We start from the raw sequence: 21,764 nt of genomic DNA, 5'->3' as shown, positions 1-21,764 counted from the left end.
ACGAGGCTTGTCTTGGTCATTTGGAGTTGGCTGCCACCGACCCACCTCATTGCCAGTCAGTTCAACCCAAGCTGGACAGGATATGCCTGGCAAAGAGCCTGCTGAAGTTGATTAAATCACCATGCTGTTGCTGCCTGAAGCCCTTCCCATACCCCTTTCTGGAAGGGCTTGTGCAGCAGTACACTAGCACCCTTGAGCATCTCCCAGATGTCTTCTCATTCCTCCTGGGTAGCTGTAGCACAGTAATGGAGTGTGCGCTTGGTTAGTGTAAAGGAAGACAGACCGCTATATTGATTGTTGCTTCTGTACTGTGATGTTGTCTGTTTTGCCCTGCAGGATGTAAGAGCAAGAAGGACTGGAGGAATGAACCACAGCTGAGGAGAACCAAAACCACCAACGGCTTCTCTGGCTCTCTCACTGCTTCGTGAGAACCAGGAAGGATGAATCATGAGGCATGACAGTCTGCTTGCTCGCAAGACTGTGGATGCCTCATGCCCCTGAATAAAGTGATGTTCCAGGGAATCCCTGACCATGCTCTGGAGCGATACATCTAGCCTAACACAGTGAACAAGAGACCTCTCTGTGGTGGGGTCAGGGCACCCCACTGGTCCCAGCATATCCTCCAGTGTCCTTGGCCTTCAAACAGAACAGCCATGACTATATATCAAGGTTTACCCTGGAGGACGTGGGTAGAGGTGGAGCAGCAGTCCTGTGTTCCCAGCCAGCACCAGTGACCAGTGGGGAGGTGGCCAGGAGGGACAGGTAGCTGAATTCACCTGAGCCAGGTAGCTCTGCCTGGCTCCTAATAGGAACTTGGTGAACATCAAGGAACAAGATCTCCCTGCAAGTCCTGTCCTATTGCTCCACAGGCCCTGGCCTAGGCCACTCGCTCAGGCTTACCAGCTCTGCCTCATTGTTCTTTGTGAGTTGAGTTGAGTTGCTCAAGAATCCAAGTGCGTGGGATGCTCTTCCAGTGAGTTTTGTACGAAGGAGCACAGGCAAGGGCAGTCCCATCTTGAATATAAGCAGAGACTTTTATCATGGCTGGTGGTTATAAAAAGTGGGGAAAAAACTGGCAGTAGGTCAGGAAAGGTTGGGTGAGTATCCAGCAGAAAAGGGCAAACCCAAGTCAGCTTGCAGGGAACAACAGAGATAACTAGAGATTTGGAATACAGAGAGCAGCAGGATAGGTGGAGGGCTTGGGGAAGATGAGTCTGGGCTAGCTTCAGGGTGTCCCAGCAGGGAGGTTAGCAGAGCAGCACAGAGATTTTATGGTAGAAAATCTTTCAAACAATACAAATTCTTTAGAAGCAATAAAAGAGTCACTTTATACTGGGTTAAAGATCTGGTTCTTGTGGCCCTAGTGTTTAGATCTGTCCCTAAAACTCAAATTACTGTGCTGTCTGATCGTGATGGCTTTAGGTGCTTTGAAAATCTCACATATATTCTACAGCATAATTGGTCTAAAATACGTTTTTCTCATTGTTCTGGTGCCAGCGTCAGAATCAGACCTCCTGGATTCTGTAACCTGCTTGTTTACACTGCTTCAACTGAGATCAGAGTCAGGCCCCGAATGTGGTGGTGCCTTTCACTGCATTCGTCCTTTAGTCTTTTTTTCTGACTTTTCCGCCCCATTCCTGACAGGGGAAGCACTGTTCTTTCCGCGCTCCTTGTATCTGTTTGAAGCAGTCATAGAAAAAGTGACAATTAAGAAATAAAGAACCTACAGTATCTGCTTTGGCAGGGACAGCACATCCCATTGCTGTACAGCGCCGAGTCAAGCCAACGACTGCCCGCCTGGGTCGGACAGAGATATTACTGCCTTGGATCTGCCCAGGATAGCATGGTGCACTGCCACGCTGCAGAACAAGCAACAATCCAATGTTAAAGTCGAGCAATACTCATTTATAGTAGTCTTGTAAAAAGCAGCGAGTTGAACTTGATGATCCTTACGGGTTCCTTCCAACTTGAGATATTCTCTGATTTCAGGATGCTCAATAGCAATTCGGAAAATAATGCTGATTACGAGCAAATGGCAAGGCCAGATAACTTATTATTTGGGAGATCAAGTAACCATCTGAGGCAGGGTAACAGATACAAACTTTGGCCTTCCCAGATTATTGTTCTCTGCCAAAATGATTAAAGGTTGCTAAGCATTGTCAGTGTATTTCCCCCAAATTGAGGAGTGTAACAAAAGCAAATGACTTCACTGCAGTTGAACTGAACTTATGTCAACCCTAAGATATATAATCATTGCTAATGATGATTTCACCTGGGCACCTGAAAGATTTAATGAAAGCCAAGATCCTTTCTTCATGTCATTTATAGTGCAGGTGTTCTGGATCAGTCAAGGTGGACCTGCAACACCCTCTCCAGGTCTTACCTGGTGGTTGTAAGGCCCTGGTTCAGTGTCCAGGGCTGTTGCTAAATGCTGCCTCAAGCCCTCTTTTCCTTCCCCTCCAAATCCAGGGAAAATAACCCAATCTCAGATCGTCCTGTGACTTCTACTTCCTCCACCCCAAATGATAGAACAGAAAATCGTATCGATGCAGAACTTTATGAAAGGGAAGGCAGACAATGAGAGAGGGGAGAAAAAGAAGATAACATCCTAAACCATGAAGCAAGCCTTATCTTCCCAAGGATCCCACGTGATAGCCTCTCTCTCCTTATTTTTACAAGGCAGCTACCAGCCCCTTTCTGTCAACACAGCACCTTCACATTTTGGTGGGACCTCCATCCTCTTGCCCAGGGGAGGGTGCCAGGTCTGAAGGTCCCCCTGGAGCTTCTGCTCTCTTCTAGTCCCTCCTGTCCCTGCAGGTCACCTCTCTCATCTCCACGGGACACTCTCAGGTGCCTCCATAGGACCACAAGCCTAGGGGGAACCCAAAAAACAGGATTTGCCGCCAAAGGAGGAATTTCTCAAAGAGGCTCTTGGGGCTATGGTAGAGGCACAGTAGGAGTCTGGGACTGCACATGGAGGTGACATGGTAAACCAGGGTTGTAGCAGATGACAGAGGGTCTAGGATAATAGACAAGGACCTGAAGTTGTCCCCTGTCACCACTCACAGGGACACAAAAAGGAGTCTGAGGTGCACAGCAAAAAACTATCAGTGGCACAGGGACCATCCATGCTTGCTGGAGGTTCACCTGCCCCCTCCATGTGAGGACCAGCCAGCAGTGGAGACGTTGAGTAACGTGGGGCTGGTGCGCACTCCTCCGCTGCAGCCAACTCCGTGCAGTTCATCTCTCCAGACTTCCTAGTATTTGTTCTCTTGTTCTGGGAAGAGGAGAGAGCTGCAAGAGGCCCATCTCACAGGGATGTTTAGAGAAAGGAAAGTCCATTGTGTGAAAGAATTTGGTATTTCAGGGTTTGTTTTCCTTCTGACACAGAACAAAACACCACCATGTCAAAACCCTCCGTAAGGCAAAACAGAACAAAAAAACCCCAAAAAACAACAAACAGTGGTGTTCAGTTTGGACACGGTCTGTGGAAGCATTTCTCTGCTTTTTGGCTTTGCGGTCTCAGTATACCTACTACTGCAGTTATTTTAGGAAAAGAAGAAAAAAAAAATAAAAAAGGGAAAACAAAATCTATGCCAGAGCAGAGAAGGGGAGCCTTTCCCTGTGCCAGGGTCCGACCTCGCCTCAGTGGGTTTTCTGTGCGGTGGCACTGGGATCAAAGCCGCTCTCCTCTTTCTGCCCTGGGTGGGAAGCAGAGCTGCAGAGGAGCCTCCAAGTCTTAAAAACAGGGAACGGGCAGCACAGAGACCCTGTAAGACATCAGCAGAGTTATTTTGCACCAGCTTTTCTTGAGCAGAAGGTGTCAAGAAATTTTGGAAAGGTTGGATGTACAGGTTGGCTCCCAGCAACGAAACTGAGGGAGGGTCGCTCATCTGGGCCGTGCTTTGGGTCGGACCCTGCAAACGTCTTTCACGTCAAGAGCTCCCAGCCCAGCTTTCCCAGCCTCCCTGATGGCCCCGGATGGGCTCGTGGCTCTCCTCATGCTTTTAGCCCCCTGGGACGGTGATATTTTGTGGGTACTGGTGCTTGGATGAGTTTCCCCCGTGGGGCAATCCAGGGTGTCGATGCCTTCGGCAGCGGCAGAGAGCAGCTCGCCACCACCTCTCTCCGCGAGTGTTTTTCCGAGCGCTTGGCGTGGCGCCCGGCCGCCTTTCACTGCTGCCTTTTCATTCGCGTTAATTCACTGCGTTTCCTTTCTTGCTCCTTGCGAGGAACAGAGGGAAAGCTTGTTCCAGCAGACGGGCCCCATCCGCTCCACCCGGCTCTGCTGGAGCAAGGGCTGGAAAAGAGGGATGGAGGCGAAGGGGTATCTCCCACCCCTCCGGGGCCCCGCGTGCCGCCTGCGTGCTGCTTCCCAGCAAATACGGTAAGCGTTCAGCCTAAAAATGTAAGTCTGATCTCATGACACAGGGTGGCCCTGCATTCCTCACCTCTGACATAACCCGCTGGGAGTGTGCTCCGCAGAAAAACACAAACAAGATGTACTCGCGGGCTGGCGGCGGGGGCCAGGCGGCTGGCAGATGTGCTCCAGAGCCCCCGCACAGCCCCCTCCCCGGGTGCTGCAGCCCCACTCCGGCACAGCCTGTCCCCTCCCGGGGAGGGTAAAACCACAGCCCTTGCTGCGAGGACAGAGCTGTCCATTGCTTCTTGCAGCAGGCGATGGAGGGGTGCGTGCCCCAGCCTCCTCCCCAGCCCCGCAACCCAGGAAGGGGGGCGGGTGGGAAGGTGACTTGCTGTGGTTCAGTGTCATCCAGGGGGGCAGCTGAGCTCCCCTGGGATTTTGCTTGAGGAATGCCTGAGGGCATTTTTAAGGACCTGCGGTGCTTTTTGTGGTTGGTTGGTGGTTGTTCTTTTTTGCCTTGTTTTTGTTTCTTTCTGCATCTGAGTCTGTCTGCGACAGGCTCTGCCCTGGGTCTGCCATGGCCATCGCTGGTGCAACTGCTCCGGCACCGGCCTCTCGTCCCCGTTAGCCTCCCGTTCTCATCAGCAGCTTTGCAGTGATGCCAATGGCCCGTTCGCTCTGGGTGCATCATGCCCCGGTGCAAGCTGTGCCCCACGGAGCTTGGCACCCAAAGCCTTGGGTGTCACGGGGCAGTGATTCCTCCCTGCATCCAGACAGGGCACTGGGATGAAATGATTTGCCAGGGATCATGCACAGAATCAGGGCAGGGTAACGATCCAAGTCCTGCTGCCATAAGGCTGACTTCCCTCCTAGGAAAAGCCAAACCCTCCTGCAAGTACAGCCTTGTCTTGAGCCAGGGGCAGATCCTGCTCGGCGCGGAGCTGACCTCCCATCTCACCCAGCCACACCGCACCACTTGTTTACTTTCTTTAGCAAATGCCCTAAACCTTGACAATGACCTATTTTCCCTTCTGTTGCACAAAACTTCTTTCCTAGAAAGAGGCTTTGTAATGCTCAGTCCAACCAGCCCAGCTCTCCTCCGTGTATGTAAAAGCAAACTTTAAATGACTGGCAGATTTAGCTTAGCACAAACACACCCAAAAACTGCAGGCGGATGAGTTGGGAGACTCGATCAGATGCTACCTGAAACTATCCTGCGAGACTGCCAGCCTGGTTTGCAGAGGAATCTGATAAGTCAGCCTTCAAGTCCAGTCCTCAGACTTAGTTTATCTTATTAGTGCTTTTGATCTATCTGTTCCAGCATTCAACAAAGCTAGGAAAAAGCTTTTCTTTTCTCCAGACATTTCTCCTCTGTTTCTGTCCTCACCATTCCCTGGCAGTGAAAACATCCGATTATTTTGTTTTCTAATTTCACATTTTAAAAAAGGGAATTTTTTAAAAAAATAATGCTCCTCCTTCCTCCACAATACTTTCAAGCTTTCAGGATTACTACTCCTCTGGGAGAGGATGGTTTGCAAGAGAAAACAAGACAAACAATGGTAACAAGAAACAATGGTAACAAGAGAAACAATGGTTCAAATTTGCTTCTGCAGAGCACACACAGTTTGATGCCAGAGCAGAAAGAGAGCACCTTTGCTCATGGGTCCAAGCCTCTTTTCAGCCCCCTCTTCACCCTGGGGCTCTCCATCCTTTCCTTTTTCTCAGGGAGATGCCCTGGCCGTGCTCAAGCTGTTGGTAGCGTGGGGTTGTCTCCTTCTCCCCACACTGGTGATCATGTACAGCTCCTTCTATGATTTCTTCTCCATCTCTAATCTACAGCCCAGCTTTTTAAGTTAACCCAAAGTCAGCGTTGGTTTATTTTAATGTGCCAGGCTGTAAACTGAAGCTAGAGACATAAATTCAGCCTAACAAGTTTCCCTTGGCCAGCTGAGAGCACAGGTTAGGGATTAATCCAACAGCAGCAGATGGTCTGGGTTGAACACTTGCTGCTTGCCCACGACTGCTCCTTCCTGTCCCTTCGGTACCTGCAGCCTGGCTTGGCATCTAACCATGCTCTCGCCTGGATGGACAGGCTGCTCTACATGAAAACAAAATGCACCACTTGAAGATTGATGTACCAGGGACAGGGTCTGGTTCAGAAGCAGCTTGAGCACCCACCAGCACCTACACATGTGCACACATGCATTTTCCAGGGGTTGAAGTCACTAGACTTTAAATCACTGCCAGTGGTCCCTAACATCTCAGTTATCTTGTCTGTGCAGGAGTGTGGCTGCTATTCTCATCCATCCTGCAAGGATGCTGGTGAGGACCCAGTTTAAGCTGGAGAGGCTCTTCTCCGGGTCTTATCCCCAGTCCAAACCAGCCTGATATGATACAGTGAGTGAAGACACTGGGGCAGGTAACAGACCTTCTTGCTCCTTGGGAATCCATGTGACATTTAGAGGAATGAGTGATCCGATAAGTGATTTGGTCTTCCCTGGATGTAAGACTTCAGGCTGAACCCCTGGATGAGTTCTTATGCCCAAAAAATAATAAATCTCCCTTTCTCTCTCTCTCCCCCTGCTCTCTACCTGGCTGCCTGTTTGCACAAACCTTGTAGGCTTCAGTTCTCCAGGACTGCAAAGCTACCTTCAAACAAGGTCAGAAATGATCTCTCAGTCCATGAGCAGTAAAGAGGAGGCAGATAGAGAAATAGCTTGATCACATCTGCCTGATTTCCTGCCAAAAACACCAGGGACTACTGGGATGGATATTAAAAAGCCAGTGCCCTCCCAAGGTAGTGATGAATGCTTTGGGCATGTCACCTGTAACAGTCTATGGCAAAGCCCCAGTTTTCCATGCTTCTGCACCAACATGGGCACTGTGGAGGCAACTAGAAAGTCAATGTGAATAAAAGACATAATTTTAATTTACCTGGAGATGTATAAATCAGGTGAGGAGGTGGTGGACATTTCTTCCTGCTGTGGACCTGATAGGACAGTCTATGGGCCATATAGGAGCTATAAGGCAAGACTTCCCTGATGTGGGGGTCATGTGAGACTGGCATAAGCCCTGGCATGAGGGCTGGAAATAAAATAGGGACAATGAGGGGGATGCTGAGCTACAAGAACAATGCAGATCAGAGCAGGTCCTAGACACTCTTCTAAGTTTTCCTATCCCGGCTTCTGGATCCACCTAAGAGAGATGCAAAGCCATGCTGTGATACTTTGCCCCCAACATCAGCTGGAGACACTCAAGAGGAGCAGCCTGGACAGTAACCAGATGCCTGTGACAGAGGGAAAGACCACTAAAAAGGCCACATGCAAGAGAGCTACGAGTATTTCATTTAAAGGTATAGTGGATATAAGTGCACAGAGAGACTGTACAGATCCCTCTTCCATCTCTGCTGGAATGAAAGGGAGCAATAAATTTCACTAGTAGTTCTGAAGAGGATCATGGGGGTTTTTCATTACTAAGGGAAAAACTTGGAGAGGGTCACCAAGGCATGGTGACTTCCCTGATGCCTTCTGCCTGGCTGAGCAGAGCGGCCGTGCTCCTCTCCTCCTGTCCTCATCCTCCAGCCCCTGACCAAGGCGAAGGGTCTCACACGTGGCTGGAGCAGATTTAACATGCTTGGAGGAGGGAGCAGCCTACAAGATGGGTTTGTAGGAATCGTTTGACCTATTTCAGCAGACTCCTTTGGGGTGAGATGAGCTGTGCCCTTAAAAGGGTTATCCCTGGCTGTAAGGGGCACATGGGATGACTGACGCAGAGATTGCAGCTGTGACCATCTAACTTTGTGAGCTTCCCAGGCAATGGCCTGGTGGAACATCAGACAGCCCATGGCAGTGCCCCTCATCATCAGGCCATGTCTGCAGGCTCCTAAGAGCTCAGTGAGTCATAGAATCATAGAATCATAGTTGGATTGGGTTGCAAGGGACCTTTAAAGGTCATCTAGTCCAACACCCCCCCTGCAATGAGCAGGGACATCTTCAACTCGATCCGGTTGCTCAGAGCCCCGTCCAACCTGACCCTGAATGCTCCCAGGGATGGGGCATCTACCACCTCTCTGAGCAACCTCTTCCAGTGTTTCACCACCCTCATCATAATAAATATCTTCCTTATATCTAGTCTAAATCTAAAACCATTACCCCTTGCCCTATCACAACAGGCCCTACTAAAGAGTTTGTCTTTTTTGTAAGCTCCCCTTAAGTACTGAAAGTCCACAATAAGGTCTCCCTGGAGCCTTCTCCTCTCCGGGCTGAACAATCCCAACTCTCTCAGCCTGTCCTCATAGCAGAGGTGCTCCAGCCCTCGGATCAGCTTCGTGGTCCCCTTTGGACTCTCTCCAACAGCTCCATGTCTGTCTTGTACTGAGAACCCCAGAGCTGGACGCAGTACTGCAGGTGAGGTCTCACAAGAGCCGAGTAGAGGGGCAGGATCACCTCCCTTGACCTGCTGGTCACGCTGCTTTGGATGTGTGGCCAGCTCTTGACTGTCTCTGTGATCAAAAAGATGCAATAGGCTTCTTGTATTTTTACATAGGGACTCAGGGTAAAATGCCTGGGTCCTAGTGGCAGGACACAAAGCTGCTTTCAGTGTCCACCAGTTTTCCTCTCTGAAACTCTTTCCTGAAAAAATAACATTATCCCTATGTTAACTACATAAGCCCTGCCTGGAAAACCCAAGGAATAAAGGGCCCTCGACTGGAGCTATTCTTTGAGCTTCGGTAGCTCTGCAAATAATTTTCTCAGGTTTGCAGGCAAGATTTGAATGTGGCATTAGGCTGAGGTGGTACGAAATACAAGTGGTCTTCAAGATAGTGTTATCCAGTCACAGTATTTTATTTTTTTGCCTGCTTCTAAATGTGCATTGAATGCAAACAAGTAAGGACCCAGCTGGTGGGCTGATGTTCGTGCTTGCTTATACAGGGATTATTGGGCAGCTGGATTTTTCAGTGGCACGACACTGATAGGGATAACAGAGAGTGAGTGTCTTTGGGGATCTTGGCTCTGAGCAGAATCAAGCCCCTGGCAATGGACTGCTTCAGTGTCCCCATCACATGCTGACATAAAACATCTCTACAGCCAGTCAGCTGTACCACAGCAGGATCTATTTTTTGTAGTCAATGTGCTGTGTATGATACTTTTGCCCATAATGATGAACAATCAGTCCCAGCAGTCCATCTGCAGAGACAGAAGTTAAAATTTGGGTGCTATGAACAGACCAAGGCAGGTACCTTTACTACTGAAACAGCACTAATATATTTCCAGTTTCATTAGCTTTCTCCATTTTAAAGCTGAAAGTCTGGGAGTCAGCAAGCTGGGGAACACTGGTGTTAGAATTTAAAAAAAAAAAAAAAAAAAAGCCTTCTTTTGAGCACCCACAAGGCACAGCAACCAGAGGGAAATAAACCACGTCCCAGGGTTATTATCTTGCTGTAATTCTGTGCACAGCTACAGGATAAATAGCCTATTCCTGGAAGTGCTCTTTCCGTGGTTACGTCTGTGGGCTTAGATTTAAGGTCAGACTACCTGATTTAACAAATTGAGGAGTATCAGCTGATCCACGGCAAGTAACCAGGTTCACACAGGAGTAACGCAGTGCCTCCTAACCTTCTCCTTCAGTTTCTGAAATCATCTCTCTTAAACCAGTAATTCTCAAACCCCAGTTCCTGGGCTGTGACCCAGCAGTGTAAGGAGCATCCTAAAAGACAGCCCCCAAAATATTCAGGCATAAGCTAAAAACCTACGCTTGATGTCCATACCAAGCTTGACATATCCTTTCACATTCACTTCAAGGATGCGAGAGAAAACACAGCCCTGTCTACAGTCGCTGCTGGACAGAAAAGTCTCATTACTGCCTCCTCCATCAGGCAGGATGGACCTTCAGATTGATGCTGGAAGGTCACATATTTCGTTACTATCTTGTTTTCCACAAAACTGCGGGCCACTGCTTCCCAAGGCTGAGGATCCAGCCTTTCTGGGCTTGCCTAGGAGATGTCACGGACTTGCTGCCATCCGCAGGTTTCTCTGATGAGGAGAAGTCAGCTGGCAAGCTGCTGGTCCTCGTACCACTTGTGCGCTGGGAAATCTGTTCAGCTTTACTAGAGAGCAGGAAACCAGCACAGCGTCATGAGCCTAGGATGAAAATAGTGGCTCTGCAAAGGTCTGGCATTTTTAATTTTTCACTTTGATTTCCTCTTTCTAAACCCCAAAGTGACGATGATTGGGTTTTTCCCTCCCTAAGTCTTTTCAGAGCCATAGGCATGCAGCAGTGCATATGAGAATCCATGAGGTTTATGCTGTTAGCTGATCCAGGAGAGGACTGATGTGGATAGCAAGGCAATTTTCAAGACCTGCAAGGAGAATTGCCTGGCCAGGATCATTGTGTTCAAACAGTAATTTGGTTTCTAAGCCTCCTATAGAGTGCTAAAATACTACCCTGGCCATCAGAGGACCTGGGATGAGTGACATGGAGGAGACCTGGAGCCAGCAATCCTGACATCCTCAGCTTGTTGTGCCAGATGTGATGTTGGAGGTTGGAAAACCTCTGGGTCTGGCACCCCTGGAAATGGAAAGCCCTGAAGTAACCACGGTTACCATGATAACGGTAGGTACCCCAGTCTGGAACGAGCTCCACAGCTGGCAGTTTGAGGAGAGCCCCTGGTTTTACTGTGTCTGGTGGGCAAATTTCTCTCAGCTCTACACGGTGACCAGTTCTCCCCTGATGTTTGCAGCTGGAAAACTGCAAAGAGAAAAGCCTCATAGTGCAATATCTTAAGCCATTTGCTACAAAATAAAGCAATTAAGGACCGGAAACACTTCCAAACAAAGTGCTCCAGAGACATGATGATGTTGTTTGTTTTGCCTGGACCTGAGCCCAGGGCCTGTGACTAGACCTGTCATATACCCACACCTTCAAAGCCAGAGCCTGGGCTGTGCTCGTCTTCTCCTGTCGCAGGGTGAGAGTTTTCCTGGAGCCACCGAAAGAGCCCAAACACTTTCTTCTGGAATCTGTCGTGACCGTCAGTTTGCCAAGAGACATGCCAGACCTAGACCCTGGGCCAAAATAGCTGTGTAGACATGCCCAGAAAGGAGAGCTGGCACAAGGTATTATATAAAGTGAGATATGTGAAGCTGCAGGCAAATAGTTTGGTAATCACACGGGTAGGTTAGGTTTGGCAGAGGGCAGAGCATGTCTGCTCATCAAGAAAGGAAGAGGCAAAACTTTATCAGCTTGGACAAGGGTTGGAATCCTTCTTAGCGAGAGCTTAGGAGAGCTTCAAGGGCTTAAACGAAAATAATTGCTCCAGAAGGTTGAGGTGAAGGACTCAGTGATGTCCCTGTGAGGCCACAGACACCTTTTCAAAAGAGGTTTTCCCGGAAAAAGAATAAATCACATTCCCAGTAATGAATCCCATTTCATGATAAGGTTCAGGAGCGAGTGGAGGAAGGAGCGTGCACCTTACTGAGTGTTTGTACAAGGGAATCCTCCACGTGTCTCTTCACCTCGGTATTGACCTAGAAAGGGTGGAAGAGGACAATTCAGTCCCTACAGCTGGGGGTAACTATGGCACAGTGACTCAGCGAGGCAGACCACAGACACACTGCACGAAAGCATTGCACCTAATTAGCTCAGGCGAGATGGGGATGTATTCCCAGAGAGGTTGTTACCGGTGCTCACGGCCATCCAGTCCCCTGCTGAACATTTCTGATCAAAGTCTTTCCAAGACGATCTATTTTCAGCCCAACCCACTCAATACCTTGATTGCTACACAGCTCTTTTAGCTGCTCTTAGGTAAACAAGGGCTGTCGCTCCTTGGCATTTTGCCTTGCTAAGCCCAAAAATACAAGTGGCACAGAAAATAAGAGAAGCTGTTCTCCTTCGCCAGGAAAAATTATGCTATTTCTGAAATCAACTGTTTTTAATACACCTCACCGGCCATGCACGTATACACGTATGCATAAATACACTTGAACTGGAGGTCCAGCTGTTGGCATAATGGAGACAGAAACAGAAAGGGAATTATGTACATATAAACCTGGACACACCTTCAGCCCAGCCTGTGTCTGAATGCAGAGTCTTTGTTATGCTGAGATACCAGGGTCTGACTCCCATTAAACCATGTTCACGTGTACTGGTGCAAGCTCACACTGGTGGGTTATGGTCTGTTCTGGAGAGCTGCTTCTGCCGTGGCTGTCCTTGGGGAAGGCGACCACTGTGATGTCCATGCTGGGATGTGTTTTGTACCCCACCGTGGAGCAGGGGGCATGGAACAGGTACTCTGGAGACCCTTCTGAGCTAAAGATCTGTAACTGCACTGCTGGTGGCTGTGCACACCAGACTGCAGTTGTCCCTTCCTGGCTCACACCCTTGGTTCTCCATGGGCTGAGGTGGCCCCACGCGAGATGCAGCACTGCACAAGAAGCGTTTCACAGGTCCTCCCTCAGTCAGCATCCCTGGGGCTGAACCAGAGCAGGCTTGAGCAGATCAAAATCGGAGCTCAATCCAAGGCAGACCTTATTTGTGAGGAATGACAGTGACACTGGCCAGATCTTGAAGTCACGTTTTCAGTTTTTCCCTTAGTAAGTAAACACATAGAAGTCAACAACAGATGGAGCATCACATGGAGTTCTGCAGGTCAGCACAGACTTCAGAGACCCTGCAAGTCTGAAGAAGAAATCATTTGGAGGGGGGAGCATCTGGGAGATTATTCTGAGAGACGGAGAAAGAAAGCAAAAAAAATACTGACCTGAGCTGCCTCCTTTGCAATACACAGCTGAAAGTTTTCGTTTTGTGGAAGAAGACGAAGATGGGCAGATAACAAAGCAAGCTGACAGCTCCTGGGTAGGGAAGTTTTTTTGTGTTTTTCTTTGGCTGGAGACTAGAGAATGCAAGCAAAAAGGTGTTAAACTGATAATGAAACAGGCAGGAGTAAAGCAGGCAAATGCAAAGCAAAACCAGATTTTGTGTGACAAGAGCAGATTGAAGCGATGCAACAGAGAAGGAGAGCTTTTTCAGTAGTTTATATAGTACTGCAGGGAGTCTGGGGTGACAAACGAGGGATTCAGGCAAGTGGAGTGCTGTGGTAATGGGCTGTTACATGTGGAGGAAGATGGAAGGGAGGAAAGGGAACAGAGGACACCTATTAATAAAAAACCCACATTCCGTTTAAGATGTATTGATAGCTCAGAGCCAGAGAATCTTCCATGGCTTTGCATCTTTAAGCTAACATTACCCAGGAGTGGGTAGTGGCGGGGATCCGTTATGAGCCATTGAATTCAAGTGGAGAAGAGCTCCAGCCTTTAATATGCCGAAATGAAAAGACTTTGGTGAATAGAGATTTCAGTCCGAGAAACCTGCGCTGTAATAGCAGAATGGCATTAGCGTTTCTAAAAACACAGCTGGTCATTTCTGAAGGCGCAGTATCAGGCATCGAAAATGAAATCACTTCAGTTGAGGACCTCGGTATGGTGGCTGTGGATGAATTTAAGGCTGAGTGACAAATTAGTGGTTGCCTTAGGACCGGTGTTTACTAGCTAGTGCCATTCAAAGAAAGGACAGTCCCATCTGGTCGTGGGGAGAGTAGTGGTGATGCAAAAAGATAAAGTGATCATCGTGGACAGACAGCAGGCCATGAACTCACCCCAAAGGAGGGTCATAAAGGTCTGGTTTCATTTTGGAGTCAATACGAGAGGGATGCAGAGGAAAGGTTGCTTCCACGCAGGGTGTTAATGAGACAGGTACTGAGAAGTTCCCGTTAGAACCAGTCCTGGGAAGTTGGGGATGGTGAGTCACTAAAATAATCTGAGAGCTGGAGGTAATTATCACCGTGAGAGGGTTAACAAACACAAGCTAAAACTGGGAATAGACTTAATTACAGCTGAGGATTGCCTCCAAGGGGAAAGGATACAGGATATGGGGCTGCCTAATGTAGAGGAGAAAACTGTGACAATAGCAGAGAGCTGGAAAGCTGAGGTCCAGGTGAATTTGCATTAGGAGGCAGGTTTTTTAACATCAGTGCTGACAAACGATTAGGACACACTGAAAGGGCAGCAGTGTATATTCCCCCACACCAAACCTTGTGTGCAGCTAGCAAACACCTTGGTAGGCCATGGAGGGAAAGAGGCACCTTGGAGGCACCATAACTCATCTGGTCCATTTTGGATTTCTGCTGGAAGATGGGACGAGTGTGTCTTGGCCTCCATCAACTGCTCTATCAGGATTTCAACAGATTTAGGTAGATAAATCCAGCACCTGATACTTTCAGAGCAATGCTGCTCACATGGCAAATTGAGCTTTAAGCCAGAAGACAGGCTCCCCAGAGGGGTAACTGGTATCTTTAGTAGCCTGTGAATGGTCAGAGGTTGGGATTTTCCTGGCTCCAGCCCATGCATTCCCGCTCACGCTGTGTGAGACACGCTGGAGGTAATGCCAGGCAATTTACCTATCGACAGCTCTTCATGCTGAGCAAATATTTGTCTTATCATGGTTTTAGGGTGCCCATCTCAGTGACAGCTAAATGTCAACCACAAAATAAAGGAGTGTTGCCTGGGAAAGACCCCGCTCTCTGCCACGCATGACTTGTGTAGCTCGAGGTTTTAGCAGTAGGTCGGGTGCAAAGTCCAACAGTGAAGAAACACGAAGAAACCGTCTGTTTCCAGAGGTGGTGGTTGATGAGAATTTGGGGCATTTTGGCCCATTGAGGCTGCTGTTGCAGTCCCTGGAGTATTAATATTGGGTATGCCAATCAATAATGATCCCTGAGACCAAGCCCCCAGCTTTGCAACGCTTCTCCCTCCTGTTCCCGGTGGCTCTGTTGTTTCTGACACTGATTTGGTGTTTGAAGCCAAGTTTCTCGTCCGGTGACGGAGTGTCCCCCCATCCGGAAGGGGCTGCTGCGGGGTGCTGCGGCTCCACAGGCCGCTGTGACATTTGGAGTGACCGGGAGGTCACTCAGACGGAAGAAAACAAAGGCAGCGACCGTCCTGCAGCGCACAGCAGCCACAGAGCTGCCCCTGCAGAGGGGAAAACACAAGCAGCACATTTAAGACCTGCATTTTCACACCACATTCCTTCTACTTTCTATAAAATACTTTTAAAAATCATTGGCAAATCTTTAATCTTTTCCTTTTTCTTTTCTTTTCTCTTTTCTTTTCTCTTTTCTTTTCTTTTCTTTTCTTTTCTTTTCTCTTTTTCTTTTCTTTCTTTTCTTTTTTTCTCTTTTCTCTTTTCTTTTCTTTTCCTTTGCTTTTCTTTTCTTTTTCCTTTTCCCTTTCCTTTTCCCTTTCCTTTTTCCTTTCCTTTTTCCTTCCCCTTTCCTTTCCTTTCCTTTCCTTTCCTTTCCTTTCCTTTCCTTTCCTTTCCTTTCCTTTCCTTTCCTTTCCTTTCCTTTCCTTTCCTTTCCTTTCCTTTCCTTTCCTTTCCTTTCCTTTCCTTTCCCTTCCCTTCCCTTCCTTTCCTTTCCTTTCCTTTCCTTTCCTTTCCTTTCCTTTCCTTTCCTTTCCTTTCCTTTCCTTTCCTTTCCTTTCCTTTCCTTTCCTTTCCTTTCCTTTCCTTTCCTTTCCTTTCCTTTCCTTTCCTTTCCTTTCCTTTCCTTTCCTTTCCTTTCCTTTCCTTTCCTCTTTTCTCTTTTCTTCTTTGTTCTTTTCTTTTTCTTTTCTTTTCTGTTTTCTCTTTTTTCTTTTCCTCTTTTTCTTTTTTCCCCTCTCCTCTCCTCTCCTCTCTTCTCCTCTCCTCTCCTCTCCTCTCCTCTCCTCTCCTCTCCTCTCCTCTCCTCTCCTCTCCTCTCCTCTCCTCTCCTCTCCTCTCCTCTCCTCTCCTCTCCTCTCCTCTCCTCTCTTCTCCTCTCCTCTCCTCTCCTCTCCTCTCCTCTCCTCTCCTCTCCTCTCCTCTCCTCTCCTCTCCTCTCCTCTCCTCTCCTCCCCTCTCCTCCCCTCTCCTCCCCTCTCCTCCCCTCTCCTCCCCTTTTTCTCTCCCAGATGAAAAATAAGGACCGTGAGGACTCTGCCCCCGTGGACCTGGCTCTGTGCGGTGGACGGAGGAGCCGAGGCAGCAGCAGGGAGGACTGACCTTGCAGCAAAGGGGGAAGCGGCTGCCAGCTCGGGTTTGATGGCAGCCAGTGTTTGTGTTACGGCAAGAAGGGGGAGAGGCAGTTCTGGGAAAGGGCTGGGGAGGGGTGGGCGGTGAAGGAAAACAAAATGGAAAAGAGCTAGAGAGGGATGCAGCAGGGCTGAGATCTCTTGTGCACCTGCCTCTCTTTTGTCTGGGTGTAAAGACCCCGTTTCTCAAGCCCATTGTAACTCCCTGGGGAGAGAAGGGAAGGAGAATCCATGGAGATGATCTGGAATATCCCCAAATGAAGCCAAATTCTGCTGGAAAAGTCTGTAAAAACCCAACACTGTAAGGGGGACCAAGCCCCTGCTGTAGGATCCTTGGAGCTGTATTAAAAGTCTGAAGAAAAATATGCACCATGGACTGAATTAATTCTGATCTTCGCTTGCCACATCATCTTCATCATCCTTAACGTGTTACATACAAGGACCCTGGTGAGCACGTGGACTTGTGCTCATAGGATCAAAGAATAAATCAGGTTGGAAGGGACCTCAGGAGGTCACCTAGCCAAAGCTGCTGCCCAGGGCAGGAAGTCACCAGGCACTCGTTGTTAGGTAGTTTTCCTCCTCTCAGTTGGCAAGAACTGCTGTAGGTGCATTTGTTTTATTAACAATTTGTGTCTGCTATTTCAGGCTGTACCTACAGCCATACAGACAGACTGTGGCCCTGGCACCTTGCAAGCTGCTGTACACATTCTGCGCACTTGGGTGACTTCAAGAGAGGACTATATCATGACCCATTTTTGCATATGAGCAGACGAATCACTGCTGCTCAAGCTGAAACAATAAGCTCCTTCTAGCCACAGTTAAAGGAGACTCAAAAGCCAAGAATAAGGGGGAAATAGAGCCATTTACTGAGTGACCATGGCTTGAAGGCTACATCAAGAGTATGGGCATGAGATTTATGGCTGAGGCATCTCAGGCCATTAGTGACTTGCCATGTCCCACACCAGCTTGCTCACTGGTGGCTTTCCCACCCTCACTGCCTCTGCTCCTGCCCCTTCCATGCTGCCCTGAAGCTCCCTCTCAGGACTGATGATCATTCACTCTCCCTGGACTCCTAACTCAAACCGCCTATCTTTCTCCTCGTTCTCTGGGCTACCTTCTCCTTAACTTCTGCTTTGGTTTAAAAATATTTCCAAGTATATACAATATGTTTGCAACATCCCTTGAGTCAGAATACTGTTTGTTGTTACAATCTCTGTCCACATGTTACCTTCCTCTTCCTTAGACTCCTCTTACGCTTTCTCCTTGAGACATACTTTACCTTGGAAAGGGCTCTTCTTTGCACCTTCTCAAAGTAAAGCAGGAGAAGAAAGCTTTGGTAGGTTTTACTGTTGATTTTTTCTCCAAAGTATTCGGAAAGGTTTGTGGTGGTTGTTGCCTTTTAAAACTTTAATGGCAAATTTCAATACTGAAGCTTTCCATCCTGGTAATGTTTTTTTTTACCAGAAAAAGAAGGGGAAGGGAAGCCTGAAGGAGCAGTGAAATTTTGTTTTCCAACTTCTTTGCATAAAGAAACACGGACAGCTTTTACCAACATTTTCACTTGCAGAAGGACAATTTGTTAGTAATTTGCAGGGTCTGTTTTTACTCTAGATGAAGACGAATAAAAGCAAAAAGTCTTTGCTACAACACAGTGTGCTTATCTTTTCTACTACAGGCCAGGGGACACGCTCCAGCCCAGAGGACAAGGAGTCACAAGCAGGCCTGCCCCTTAGCAGTGGAGCAAGGTATTGCTTTAACACCAACAGTACTCTGAATTCAGGTCTGTACTCCACATCTCCCTTTGCTAAGTCTAATGAAGACTGCAGGCTGCCAGGAAGGAAGCAGACCCACAAGAGCAGAGAGAGAAAACAGAGTTCAGGGCTTCCAGCTCCAAACTTGTCAACCCAGGGCCTCACTCCTGGTTCTTGGGCTCGTGTGAGGATGCTTTTCCCAATGTCTGACCCATCCCTGGGCTGTACATCAAAAGACTTCTACCACTTTCAGCAGACTCTGTATTAGCTCCACAGCACACTACAAGAAGTTTTCAGGAGAGATGTTCTGCAGCTGGCACTGAAACCCTGCCAGGAGCTGCTGGATGTTTATGGGCACTGCTTTGAGGGACATGAAGTTCACCATGGCTCCAGCTTTTGAAATCCTAACTATGCTCTTGCTGGGAGGTTACTTAGGCTGTGGTTTGACAGGCATCTCATGGAATCACAGAAAACAGGGTGTATAAAGTGATACCAGATGTCTATGAGAAGGAGCTTCACCACCTCTGTGAGGGTGGTGAAGCACTAGAGTCACCACAGGGAAGATCATGGATGTCCGTCACCAAAGGTTTCTAAGGATAAGGAGAAGAAGTGTCCGTCAGGAGTGACACAGGCTGAGTCAATCCTGCATCAGGACAGAAACTGAGTCCTCCCCCTGCAGAGTCCAAAGGGCTGTACATGAGCTCAAGGTCTGCCTTCCCATGATGGTCATTGGGGACCGTGGCAGGAATCAGGGCCCTGTGCATAGGCATTGAGGTCTGTTGTAGGTGCCAGATCCTGCTGTGACTCTAAACTCCTCTGGCCTTGGGGGACACTTACGTCAGCCAGACAGAGTGACTATGCCAGTCAGCACTTGGCTGTCAGGAGATGTGGACAAGTTTCCTGACCTGTGGCTCTTAGAGAGATAACCTGGACAAGGTAACACACACCAACAGCAACCCAGTTGCTTCTGTCCAGGAGATGGGAAACAGGAGGTGGCATATGAGGAGGCCAGGATGAAAGCCCACCCAAGAACCACAGGCGAGGGCACCCATAATAAACAGGGGGTAGCTGAATAAGCAGCACCCTTGGATATGTCAGTGCAGCTGCATGTAATCTCCAGCAGTGTTGTACAAGCCATGCATGGCCTGACCCAAAGCCATTTGGAGCAAGTAAGGAAGAACGTTGCTTCCAGGAACAACCTGGATGGGGTGCAATCAGGGAGAAGGGCAAGAAAAGTTGTGCAACCATCTGCCAAGCATTTGTGTGGAAAAAAATAAATGCCAGTGTTTGTTCCCTCCTCTGTTCCCTTCCCCTCCTTCAGGGAGATCTGCCCCAAAGGGAAAATCTGATGATTTGGGATTGGGCCTTGTGGATGGAGACTGGACCCAGCGGCAAGGCAGCCAGCCCTCTGCGTGATGCCCGTGCTGGGACGCAGCACGTGGCTAGGTTCAGCTGAAATATTTCACGGCAGTGGGACTGATGGGGCTCACAGGCACAAGAAGCAGGCTGACCTATTCGCAGACAAATTAGTCTTATAAATAAAATGAATGTGTGCAGGACAAACAGTGAGCCTGTCAACCGAGCAAGCCATGCTGGAACACTGGGAAATATTTTATTGGGAAATAAAGTCTTAAATGCCATTCTCCATGCATGGGTGGGGGCTGTGTGGCTTTTCATCAGCAAGCCCTTGCCCACACGCCCTCCCCGCTCCCTGCTCCTGTATATTGATTAATGGCTGAACAGGAACCTTCAATTCCCTTCGGTAGCTTCAGAGAGCGTGATTGACACCTCGCAGGACAGCGTCTGACTTCAGCTCCTCTGGTGCCCCAAAACACAGAAAGCAGAGCTCATGTCCATAAGAACATCACTGACAGGAGCCATGTCCTCACCAGGCCAGGCTGCAAGAGCCCTGGTGCTTCCCACGTCTCCACCATACCATCTTCTCTCCACTGATGCCATTAGCATGGGGGCAAAGGGGACAAACCCTTCCCAGACACATTTTTCCCATCTCCATCCTCATATCCTTCCCTCCTTGGCCAGAATCAGGGGGGAAAGAAAAAAAAAAAAAAAAGAAAAGGTGAATTCCCATCTTTTTCCCATCGAATTGATTCATCCTGCAAAGGGCTCAGCCCCTCTCACCCTTTCTGAGGACGCAGGGTCTGGGGGTGTTCAGCAGGGCCAGCCCCAACCTCCTGAAACCCCAGCATAGGCCAGGTGGGTGTAAAAGAAGCTCTGCTGATGCCTCCAACCCCAGTAGACATTTAATGGCACTTGTACCAGTGCTAATTACATCTTAACATTTTCCCTCTGTATTTTGGTATTTATTTTGGAAAAGCTCCTCCCTGGAGTCATTTTCTTCCTCAGCTTTAAAACAACAACAACAACACCACCGCGCTTGCTTTTCCCTTGGCTGTTTCCCTCATTATTATAACTCTGCCATTCTGCTCCTGTACAGTCAGCAGAGGAGTTCAATCAGGCTGATGAGTAAAAGTGCATAATTTTATGGCTGCATATCAACTGCCTGTTATTAAACTAATCAATCAGCTTCAGTGCAGCTACCAGTACAGCACAGGAAAGGACAAACCAGACGAATTGCTATGCTGTTATTTTTCCAAAATGACAAAAAAAAAAAAAAAAAAAATCCAATCTGGCCAACCAAATTCTTCAGCTTGCCCTTCTTTGCAGGAAGAAATGACTCCAGTGAGTTATGGAGTAGGTGACCCTGCAGCGAGGTAGCGAGGGAGCTTGCACTGGAGTTTGCACTGCCCTTCTGCACACCTAAGCCACAACGCTCGGCAGTTGCCATGCTCCAGAGCCCAGGAAAGTCATCAGGTGCTCTCTTATCACGTCCCACAGCGACCCACTAGAGATGCCTCAGACCTCCTCCAGCAAAGAATTTAGGCATATGTTAAGATAATGTGGTTGAAACCAGTAAGATCATCACTTGTACTCATTTTTGCGGCACAGTGCCTAATTTTGGCCTTCGGGTCAGCAGTCATGGAAGAAGTTAGGGAGCTGATTTCCAGTGTCATTACCCTCAGCAGTCTTCTCCCCTGATGGCCCTAGTGATAATTATGGGGTGGCAGAAGGAAGGAAAAGATGCATGAACCTCCTTTCCAGGAAGAAAGCTGACTCCTTCATGTATTCACTACCTGGAAATGCAGAACCGATTTCACCATTCCGTGTGGGGCACAGCACAGGGGCCAAGGTTCACTTCCAAAAGGCTGCTGCAGGCACTAGGGGACACTCTGTTCTTCATGTCCCTGAGGGACAGGACAAGTAAGGGACATTGCTACATTGCACCAAGGGAAATCTAGGCTACACATCAGGCAATGCTTCCTGCTGGAGAGGGGCAAGCAGTCAGCTGGACACATTGCCAGGAGATTGTGGAGGTCTCGTAGAGGTTTGTGGATTGTGGAGGTTTCTTCTATAGCAACCTCTGTTAGGGCTGGTCCTGGTGAGGTTCTGCTTGAAGCCACAGATGGGCATGGTGGCCTTGGAGGTCCCTTGCAGCTCAGAGACCACAGGAGAGAACAATCCATCTTT

The 21,764-nt window shown here is 48.6% G+C and overlaps 1 long non-coding RNA gene across 2 annotated transcripts; it reads left to right on the top strand.

Annotated features, from left to right (window-relative positions):
• Positions 1–4,075: 4,075 nt before the first annotated feature.
• On the top strand, positions 4,076–20,052 carry LOC142600631 (uncharacterized). Of its 2 annotated transcripts, none has more exons than XR_012834222.1 (3): positions 4,076–4,387; positions 16,348–17,068; positions 18,143–20,052. It is a non-coding gene; the product is annotated as an uncharacterized LOC142600631 (long non-coding RNA). The 2 variants fall into 2 exon arrangements; XR_012834221.1 differs by having other exon boundaries at positions 16,348–17,803.
• Positions 20,053–21,764: the final 1,712 nt, after the last annotated feature.

Source organism: Balearica regulorum, chromosome 2, assembly GCF_011004875.1.
Source record: "Balearica regulorum gibbericeps isolate bBalReg1 chromosome 2, bBalReg1.pri, whole genome shotgun sequence".
Taxonomy (NCBI): domain Eukaryota; kingdom Metazoa; phylum Chordata; class Aves; order Gruiformes; family Gruidae; genus Balearica; species Balearica regulorum.
The sequence above is the reverse complement of the archived record's forward strand: the minus strand, read 5'-3'. Positions and strand labels throughout refer to the sequence as shown.